Here is an 11,405-nt window from a genome sequence, read left to right on the forward strand (position 1 = left end):
CTTACTAACTATGTTACTATGTTACTATGTATCCAGACAACTCTAGAGGATTTTCAGTCCCGTGGTATTCTTGACTGCAAAACACGAGTGTTCCTAACAAAAAAACATCCAATCACACCAGTTTTTTATATCTTACCTAAGATACATAAGAGTCTGCAAAATCCACCCAGCAGACCTATTGTAGCTTCCACAGACTCGATTTTGGCCCCTATCTCCATCTATCTGGAGAAAATCCTGACACCTCTCATCAGGAATACCAGTTCTTTTTTACTAGATACTGGAGCTTTTCTTGAAATCATTAGGAGCATTACACCCATCCCTCCAGACAGTCTCTTAGTATCATTCGACGTTAAAGATTTGTATACGTCAATACCACACACAAATGGTATACAATCTACCCGGTGGCTTCTCTTCACTAGTGACATGGATCCTGATCTTATTGACCTATGCAATGATCTCTTGTCTATTGTTCTAAACAACAATTTTTTTCTGTTTGAGGACACTTACTATCTCCAGATAAGGGGCTCAGCTATGGGCTCGAATGTGGTACCTTCGTACGCGAATGCTTATATGGCCCATTTCGAAAACACATCTATATATGCCCACGAACTCTTCCAGAACCATGTCTTGACATGGAAGCGCTATATAGATGATGTCTTCTGTATCTGGAGGGGTGGACTTGACTCTTTACAAGATTTTTTTCAATTCCTTAGAACATCGTGGCCCGGATTGGATTTTACTATGACACATGATTCTTACCAAATAAGCTTTCTAGATACTTTAGTCATCAAGGATACCAATGGCAATCTTTCGACAGACCTGTACTCCAAACCCACTGACCGTAACAGTTTGTTACACTATGATAGTTTCCATCCTAGAAACATGAAAAAATCCATCCCTAAATCACAGCTACATAGTTACCAAAATCGTCTCCAATCCCATTATCAAAGTACAGAGGACATCAGAGATGAAGTCCAAATTCCGAGAGAGAGGGTATCCCCCTCGTATCCTAGATACCGTCAATCCCAATGATACCACGAGGGAAAGAGATTCTGCCATGTCACGTATCCCATTTGTGCACCAATACCATCCCGCGGCATACAGATTACACAAAACCATCCGCCAACATTGGCATATTGTCCAAACAGCATTCCCCATGGTTAAAGAGTTCCAACACCCCTTTCTTCCGTGTTTTAAGCGACCCCGCAACATTAAGGACAGTCTGGTTCGTGCAGACATAGGTCCTATACACCCTGGGCCCTCTCAGCGATTCTTGAGTAATCCTAAAACGGGTACTTTCCCTTGTCTCAGCTGTAACCAGTGCAATAACGTAATAAAGGGCAATAGCATCCACCATCCACACACCGGGAAAAGATATCAAGTTAACGGTTTCTTCACCTGCAATACCAATTTTGCAGTGTATCTAGTCAAATGCCCCTGCGGTTTGTTGTACGTGGGCGAGACCACCCAACCGGTTAAATCACGGATATCTAAACATAAATCCACTATCCGGTGCAAGAACCTTTTGCTTCCCCTTCCATCACACTTTATTGAAAAGGGTCATAATTTGTCACAATTAAAATTTCAAATTATAGAACAAGTCACACCACCTAGACGCGGCGGGGATCGCATCTGTGACGCCCAGGAGACCGGGGTACCCAGCACCGGACCAATGGGGTCTGTCTCTTGAGGGAGATGTCACGGGTGGCTTGACCCAGTGCTGTGGCCTCAGGCAATGCACAGTGTAAGGGGTATCATGAGGGAACAGGCACTTACTTGATCAGCAGCAGGTTCTCCCAGCGGTGATGATCCCGATCCTGGATAGATAGCTATTGTCCAAATGAAAGACTGAGGCACTGAAACGTTTAACCAGTTTACTTTAACATAAAGGGATTTACAACCAGTCCTGTCACCGGAGTCTGTATGGGAACTCTGAGTTACTTTGACCCTGCCGGGGTCTTCGCCTCTTATTGTACGCAATTTCTGTGTGGCCCTGCTGCTGCATGTGAACTGGCTGCCGGCCCAATCTGTCCCCTCCAGGTCCTGGTTAGACGGGCAACCCGAGTCCTTTTATCAGCTTACCCCTCCGGGAGTACCGCTGAACTCTGTGTCTGTTGCTGCGTCCGGCCCTAGTGAAGCTGATATCACCTCACGTTTTTCCGGTTGCTGTATTATATATAATGAATACAGCCACGGATCCGGTATCTGTCTTTGCGCCTGTTCTGGGTAGTGATTAATGCTACCCGGTTCTCACAATGTCCTTTTTCTCTGTCCCTCTTCTCCTCAGGCCGGTGATTTAGGCCTGGAAACAGTCACAGGACTGTTAGAAATTCAGCTGTATGACCTCTCACTTTCAGCTCCTTTGCCCAACTGCCATTTCTTCTCTCAGACCAGAATGGATCAAGGGGAGTCTCTGGAGCTCCCCCTTCTGGCCGGAGGTGGTAGTGCAGTCTTGCTATTTTAGTATTTGTATTTACTGTCAGTAACTATTTTTGTGGCAAATACCCCTAGGGGTGCCACATTCCCCCTTAGTTAAGAACAGTACTCCGGGACTGTGGGACGATAACATTTTGAAATAACAATTAATATGTACAGAGTCTAAAAAATGAAAAGTTACAAAAACCACTCAAGGAAACAAAAATAGAGTTCTGTAAAAAGTCACTTCAAATAGCGTCCATTAATACAGTCCTATCCTTGAAGGTACTAGGAAAGGCACTGCACTTTGTGTCCAGGAATTTAGTTCCATTTTTCCAACGAAGTTGTCAATATAAAGTCTAAAGAAAGTTCAAAAAGAGCAAAAAAGCAAAGTTCAAAAAGCAGTCTTTCCGGAGCTTTGATTTAGTGCCTCCGGGCTGATAACAAGTTCAAGAATATGCAAGAAGTTCATACAGACAAGTCTCTGTAGGTACTGGGCTTAAACGTTGCAGAATGATAACAATGACTATAGTTTTATAATTGGTAATCTGCATACCTGGCCGGTAATTGACCCTGGGTACTACACTGTGATCTACGTAATAGCGGTATCTCTCCATGTGGTGTACTACTGTCTACTGCGGATGTAGTATCTGCCCGCTCTGCTAAAGATAATTCCATGACTATGGAGTTGGCAAGTCCACCGTGAATGGGATTACTCTGATCAGGAATCTGTTCTTCCTGGCCTGGAACCTCCTGTAGTACGGGGTCAGCCTCTTCCTGTCTTGGGACTTCTGGTATTGGGTTCGGTGTTGGGTAAAAGGCCACCATGGGAACCACTACTGCACCATGGTATGTTAGTAGGGTTTTGGGAAAGTCTCCTATACAGGTGTGATACATTTTCTCTTCTTCTTCCTTTACTGGTTGAACCTGTATGGGTTGAATAACTTCTGATTCCGGCTGGACAACTTCTGGCTCTTTCAATGCTTCCGGACACAATTTAAGATTGTCTCTTGACACTAATACAGATGTTAAGCCTCCGTTTTTGCTAATGAGACACATTTTAGAATTATCCATTCTTGTTGGTAAAACTGTGTAGGGTACGGCTTCCCACTGATTGTCTAGTTTATTGGTTCGACGGTTTCTCTTGAGCACTTGATCACCCGGTCTTAATGGGGTCGCTAGAACATTCTGGTTGAAAGTTCGCTCTTGTCTTTCTCTAGTTTGCTGAAGGCTTCTTTCCACACTCTCTTGCACTTGGCGATACTGCTTTTGCCGTATGATATCCCAATTGGAGTCTTGAACTTCTGCGTCTGGTTTCAGAATTCCCATTTCTAGATCGATTGGTAATTGGCCGGGTCTTGCACGCATAAGGTAAGCTGGGGTGCAATTGGTGGAACTCACCGGGACATGATTATACAGATCCACCAAGTCAGGCAATTTCTCTGGCCATTGATTCCTTTCTGTCTCAGGTAAAGTCTTTAGCAGGTCTATTACAATATGGTTCATCTTCTCGCATAAGCCGTTTGTTTGTGGATGATAGGCCGTCGTCCGGATCTTTTTGCAACCATACATATTACAGAATTCTCTGAAGATCTCTGATTCAAAGGCTGTACCTTGGTCGGTGAGAACCTGTTCCGGATATCCATGGGGTCTACAAAAGTACGTTTGGAACGCTTTGGCTGCTGTTTTTGCTGTCAGATCTTTTACGGGTACTACTACCAAGAAGCGTGAATAATGGTCCACGATGGTCAAGGCATAGACATAGCCGGACCGGCTTGGCATTAACTTCACGTGGTCTATGGCTACAAGTTCAAGTGGTTGTTTGGTGATTATGGGCTGCAGTGGTGCTCTTTGGTTCTTTTGATCGTTTCTTCTGAGGTTGCACGGGCCACAATTTCTGCACCACTGTTCGATTGATTTTCTCATCCCGACCCAATAAAATCTTTCTCTTAGAAGTACTTCTAACTTTTTCCAACCGAAGTGACCAGCACCATTATGGTAAGCTTCGAGGACCATCTTCACATCTTGTTTAGGCACGATAATCTGCCAAACCAATTCATGTGTTTTCGGATTGGTGTACCTTCTACAGAGCTTCCCTTGATACAGGAACATTTTGCCTCTCTCTTTCCAGAGTTGATGCGTCTCTTCTGGGGCATCCTCATCGGGATATGCACTTTGCTCAGTTAACAGTTCCTTCACCAACTTCACAGCCGGATTGCTGTCTTGGGTGTCAGCCCATCTATGGTGTGCTAACGGATTAAAATTCACCTCTTGTTGTTTCTGATAGGTACTTGACTGATGATGTTTCGCCTTGGGATGATGGAAGGCTGGTAGTTCAATTTCTTCAAGCTCCCCCGTTTCTTCTTCTACATCTCTCAAGTGTGGCATCCGGGATAGGGCATCAGCATTTCCATTCTTGTGACCTGCTCGATACTTGATCTTGAAGTTGTAATTAGATAACCGGGCTATCCATCGCTGTTCTAACGCACCTAATTTGGCTGTGTCCAGGTGGGTCAACGGATTGTTGTCAGTATAGACAATAAATTCTGCAGCGGCCAGATAGTGTTTGAAACGTTCAGTCACAGCCCAAACTACTGCCAGTAGTTCCAATTTGAAGGAGCTATAATTTTCTGGATTTCTTTCAGTAGGCCGGAGCTTTCTACTTGCAAAGGCGATGACTTTCTCCCGACCTTCTTGCTTTTGTGACAGCACCGCTCCTAGTCCCACATTGCTGGCATCGGTGTAGAGGGTGAAAGGCTGATGGTAATCTGGGTATGCCAGAACCTCCTCTCCGGTTAGTGCCTTCTTTAGTTGTTCAAAGGAGTCTTCCCTTTCGTCGTTCCACTGGAAAGGAGGGTTTCGGTTTAAAGGTTTCTTCGTCTGCCCTACCAAGGCGTCTTGCAATGGTGCTGCCAACTTGGTAAATCCTTTTATAAATCTGCGATAGTAACCCACCAATCCCAGGAATTGCCTCACTTCTTTTGCGCTTGTAGGTCTCGGCCAATCCCTTATGGCGGTTATTTTCTCGGGATCCGGTGCTACTCCCTCCGAACTCACAATGTGTCCCAGGTACTGTACCTTTGGCTTGAGAAGGTGACATTTGGATGGCTTGATTTTCATGCCATACCTGGATAAGGCTTCGAACACTTCTGCCAGGTCTTTTAAGTGTTGTTCGTAAGTCTTTAAGTAGACGATCACATCATCTAGGTACAGGAGGACGGTCTCGAAGTTCTTGTGTCCGAGGCAGCATTCCATCAGCCGCTGGAAGGTACCGGATGCATTGCAGAGTCCGAACGGCATGCGATTAAATTCACTTAGACCCATTGGTGTGGTGAATGCCGTCTTTTCCTTATCTCTCTCAGCCACAGGGATGTTGTGAATTCTGTGGCAGAGTTCACTCCTGTGGTCACAAGTGGTACTTCGGCTGATTCTCTCTGGGATCTTCCGTTTGTGGAGGAAAGTGGTACTGCAGCTTCTGAGTTTCCTCCCTCAGGTGATCTGGTGAGCTCGTTAGCTTCTTCTCTACTTAACTCCACCTGATGCTTTGATCTATGCTTCCTGTCAATGTTTCAGTGTGGGAGTTGTTTTTTCCCTGGATCATTCCTGTGGCCTGCTGCTCTGCAAAGCTAAGTTTTGCTTATGTTATTTTGTTGCTATTTTTCTGTCCAGCTTGCTTTATTGGTTTTTCTCGCCTGCTGGAAGCTCTGAGACGCAGAGGGACCACCTCCGTACCGTTAGTCGGTGCGGAGGGTCTTTTTGTCCCCTCTGCGTGGTTTTTTATAGGTTTTTGTGCTGACCGCAAAGTTATCTTCCCTATCCTCGTTCTGTTCAGCTAGTCGGGCCTCACTTTGCTAAATCTGTTTCATCTCTATGTTTGTGTTTTCATCTTACTCACAGTCATTATATGTGGGGGGCTGCCTTTTCCTTTGGGGAATTTCTCTGAGGCAAGGTAGGCTTATTTTTCTATCTTCAGGATTAGCTAGTTTCTCAGGCTGTGACGAGGCGCCTAGGTTCTGGTCAGGAGCGCTCCACGGCTACCTTTAGTGTGGTTTGATAGGCTTAGGGATTGCGGTCTGCAGAGTTCCCACGTCTCAGAGCTCGTTCTATTATTTTGGGTTATTGTCAGTTCACTGTATGTGCTCTGACCTCCATGTCCATTGTGATTCTGAATTGCCTTTCATAACAGTACAGGAAGCCAAAAGTGCTAATGATTCTCAATCGAGGGAAAAAAGAAGTTCTGAGACCATTTTTTTTTCTTTGCATTGTGTTTTGTCTTTTTTTTCCCCTAGACATTTGGGTGGTTCAGGACACAGGTGTAGCAATGGACATTAAAGGTCTGTCTTCATGTGTGGATCAGCTCACGGCAAGAGTTCAAAATATTCAAGATTTTGTGGTCCAGAATTCTTTGCTTGAACCGAGAATTCCTATTCCAGATTTGTTTTTTGGAGATAGAACTAAATTTCTGAGTTTCAAAAATAATTGTAAACTATTTCTGGCTTTGAAACCTCGCTCTTCTGGTGACCCAATTCAACAGGTTAGGATCGTCATTTCTTTTTTGCGCGGCGACCCTCAGGACTGGGCGTTTTCTCTTGCGTCAGGAGATCCTCCATTGAGTAATATCGATGCGTTTTTCCTGGCGCTTGGGTTGCTGTACGATGAGCCTAATTCAGTGGATCAGGCAGAGAAAAATTTGCTGGCTCTTTGTCAGGCTCAGGATGAGATAGAGGTATATTGTCAGAAATTTAGAAAGTGGTCAGTTCTCATTCAATGGAATGAATCTGCGCTGGCAGCAATATTCAGAAAGGGTCTCTCTGAAGCCCTTAAGGATGTCATGGTGGGATTTCCTATGCCTGCTGGTTTGAATGAGTCTATGTCTTTGGCCATTCAGATCGGTCGACGCTTGCGTGAGCGTAAACCTGTGCACCATTTGGCGGTATTACCTGAGCTTAAACCTGAGCCTATGCAGTGTGATAGGACCTTGACCAGAGTTGAACGGCAAGAACATAGACGTCTGAATGGTCTGTGTTTCTACTGTGGTGATTCCACTCATGCTATGCTGTCCTAAGCGCACTAAGCGGTTCGCTAGGTCTGCCACCATTGGTACTGTACAGTCAAAATTTCTTCTGTCCGTTACCTTGATCTGCTCTTTGTAATCATATTCTGTCATGGCATTTGTGGATTCAGGCGCTGCCCTGAATTTGATGGACTTGGAATATGCTAAGCGTTGTGGGTTTTTCTTGGAGCCCTTGCAGTGTCCTATTCCATTGAGAGGAATTGATGCTACGCCTTTGGCCAAGAATAAGCCTCAATACTGGACCCAGTTGACCATGTGCATGGCTCCTGCACATCAGGAGGTTATTCGCTTTCTGGTGTTGCATAATCTGCATGATGTGGTCGTGTTGGGGTTGCCATGGCTACAAGCCCATAATCCAGTATTAGATTGGAAATCCATGTCGGTGTCCAGCTGGGGTTGTCAGGGGGTACATGGTGATGTTCCATTTCTGTCAATTTCGTCATCCACTCCTTCTGAGGTCCCAGAGTTCTTGTCTGATTACCGGGATGTATTTGATGAGCCCAAGTCCAATACCCTACCTCCGCATAGGGATTGTGATTGTGCTATCAATTTGATTCCTGGTAGTAAATTCCCAAAAGGTCGACTGTTTACATATGACCAGGTTTTAAATACATCAGATAGGGATTACATACATTAGTTAGGACTGCTCTGATATGGGTGTACCTTGACGTTTGGTAGAGCGGCTTAATATACATTTTTTGCAAAAAAACGTATCAACCAAATACCCTGTTTTTTCCATCTTTTTACTAGCACTTGCGGTCCACTGTGATTTTTTTGCAACAGTGTGTTTTTGGTTTTACTGTGCTTTTTTGTGTTTTCAAGTCTCTTGGTGGTGTGAACATGTCTCTACGGGCTTGTTCACTGTGCGCGCAGCTCATGTGTTCTGGTTTCATATAATTGTTTTCTTGTGTCCACAAGACTGGGGAGGCCTCCACCCCTCTTTTTTTGAGCTGTGCGCACAGGAGCCGTTCTGTCCAGCGTGTCCACATGGACATTCCTTTTCTGAATCCTGCTCATACAGGTATTGTACATATGACCAGGTTTTAAATACATCAGAAAGGGATTACATACATTAGTTAGGACTGCTCTGATATGGGTGTACCTTGACGTTTGGTAGAGCGGCTTAATATACATTTTTTGCAAAAAAACGTATCAACCAAATACCCTGTTTTTTCCATCTTTTTACTAGCACTTGCGGTCCACTGTGATTTTTTTGCAACAGTGTGTTTTTGGTTTTACTGTGCTTTTTTGTGTTTTCAAGTCTCTTGGTGGTGTGAACATGTCTCTACGGGCTTGTTCACTGTGCGCGCAGCTCATGTGTTCTGGTTTCATATAATTGTTTTCTTGTGTCCACAAGACTGGGGAGGCCTCCACCCCTCTTTTTTTGAGCTGTGCGCACAGGAGCCGTTCTGTCCAGCGTGTCCACATGGACATTCCTTTTCTGAATCCTGCTCATACAGGTATTGTACATATGACCAGGTTTTAAATACATCAGATAGGGATTACATACATTAGTTAGGACTGCTCTGATATGGGTGTACCTTGACGTTTGGTAGAGCGGCTTAATATACATTTTTTGCAAAAAAACGTATCAACCAAATACTCTGTTTTTTCCATCTTTTTACTAGCACTTGCGGTCCACTGTAATTTTTTTGCAACAGTGTGTTTTTGGTTTTACTGTGCTTTTTTGTGTTTTCAAGTCTCTTGGTGGTGTGAACATGTCTCTACGGGCTTGTTCACTGTGTGCGCAGCTCATGTGTTCTGGTTTCATATAATTGTTTTCTTGTGTCCAAAAGACTGGGGAGGCCTCCACCCCTCTTTTTTTGAGCTGTGCGCACAGGAGCCGTTCTGTCCAGCGTGTCCACATGGACATTCCTTTTCTGAATCCTGCTCATACAGGTATTGTACATATGACCAGGTTTTAAATACATCAGATAGGGATTACATACATTAGTTAGGACTGCTCTGATATGGGTGTACCTTGACGTTTGGTAGAGCGGCTTAATATACATTTTTTGCAAAAAAACGTATCAACCAAATACCCTGTTTTTTCCATCTTTTTACTGGCACTTGCGGTCCACTGTGATTTTTTTGCAACAGTGTGTTTTTGGTTTTACTGTGCTTTTTTGTGTTTTCAAGTCTCTTGGTGGTGTGAACATGTCTCTACGGGCTTGTTCACTGTGCGCGCAGCTCATGTGTTCTGGTTTCATATAATTGTTTTCTTGTGTCCACAAGATTGGGGAGGCCTCCACCCCTCTTTTTTTGAGCTGTGCGCACAGGAGCCGTTCTGTCCAGCGTGTCCACATGGACATTCCTTTTCTGAATCCTGCTCATACAGGTATTGTACATATGACCAGGTTTTAAATACATCAGATAGGGATTACATACATTAGTTAGGACTGCTCTGATATGGGTGTACCTTGACGTTTGGTAGAGCGGCTTAATATACATTTTTTGCAAAAAAACGTATCAACCAAATACCCTGTTTTTTCCATCTTTTTACTAGCACTTGCGGTCCACTGTGATTTTTTTGCAACAGTGTGTTTTTGGTTTTACTGTGCTTTTTTGTGTTTTCAAGTCTCTTGGTGGTGTGAACATGTCTCTACGGGCTTGTTCACTGTGCGCGCAGCTCATGTGTTCTGGTTTCATATAATTGTTTTCTTGTGTCCACAAGACTGGGGAGGCCTCCACCCCTCTTTTTTTGAGCTGTGCGCACAGGAGCCGTTCTGTCCAGCGTGTCCACATGGACATTCCTTTTCTGAATCCTGCTCATACAGGTATTGTACATATGACCAGGTTTTAAATACATCAGATAGGGATTACATACATTAGTTAGGACTGCTCTGATATGGGTGTACCTTGACGTTTGGTAGAGCGGCTTAATATACATTTTTTGCAAAAAAACGTATCAACCAAATACCCTGTTTTTTCCATCTTTTTACTAGCACTTGCGGTCCACTGTGATTTTTTTGCAACAGTGTGTTTTTGGTTTTACTGTACTTTTTTGTGTTTTCAATTTGATTCCTGGTAGTAAATTCCCAAAAGGTCGACTGTTTAATTTGTCCGTGCCTGAGCACACCGCTATGCGCAGTTATGTGAAGGAATCCCTGGAGAAGGGGCATATTCGCCCGTCATCGTCGCCATTAGGAGCAGGCTTCTTTTTTGTAGCCAAGAAGGATGGTTCGCTGAGACCTTGTATAGATTACCGCCTTCTTAATAAGATCACGGTTAAATTTCAGTACCCCTTGCCATTGTTATCTGATCTGTTTGCTCGGATTAAGGGGGCTAGTTGGTTCACAAAGATAGATCTTCGTGGTGCGTATAATCTGGTGCGAATTAAGCAAGGTGATGAATGGAAAACTGCATTTAATACGCTCGAGGGTCATTTTGAGTATCTCGTGATGCCGTTCGGACTTGCCAATGCTCCATCAGTGTTTCAGTCCTTTATGCATGACATCTTCCGAGAGTACCTGGATAAATTCCTGATTGTGTACTTGGATGACATTTTGATCTTCTCGGATGATTGGGAGTCTCATGTGAAGCAGGTCAGAACGGTTTTTCAGGTCCTGCGTGCTAATTCTTTGTTTGTGAAGGGATCAAAGTGTCTCTTTGGTGTGCAGAAGGTTTCATTTTTGGGGTTCATCTTTTCCTATTCTACTATCGAGATGGATCCTGTTAAGGTCCAAGCCATCCATGATTGGACTCAGCCGACATCTCTGAAAAGTCTGCAAAAGTTCCTGGGCTTTGCTAATTTTTATCGTCGCTTCATCGGCAATTTTTCTAGTATTGCTAAACCATTGACCGATTTGACCAAGAAGGGTGCTGATGTGGTCAATTGGTCTTCTGCTGCTGTGGAAGCTTTTCAAGAGTTGAAGCGTCGTTTTTCTTCTGCCCCTGTGTTGTGTCAACCAGATGT

This window comes from Ranitomeya imitator, chromosome 1 (genome assembly GCF_032444005.1).
Source record: "Ranitomeya imitator isolate aRanImi1 chromosome 1, aRanImi1.pri, whole genome shotgun sequence".
NCBI lineage: Eukaryota > Metazoa > Chordata > Amphibia > Anura > Dendrobatidae > Ranitomeya > Ranitomeya imitator.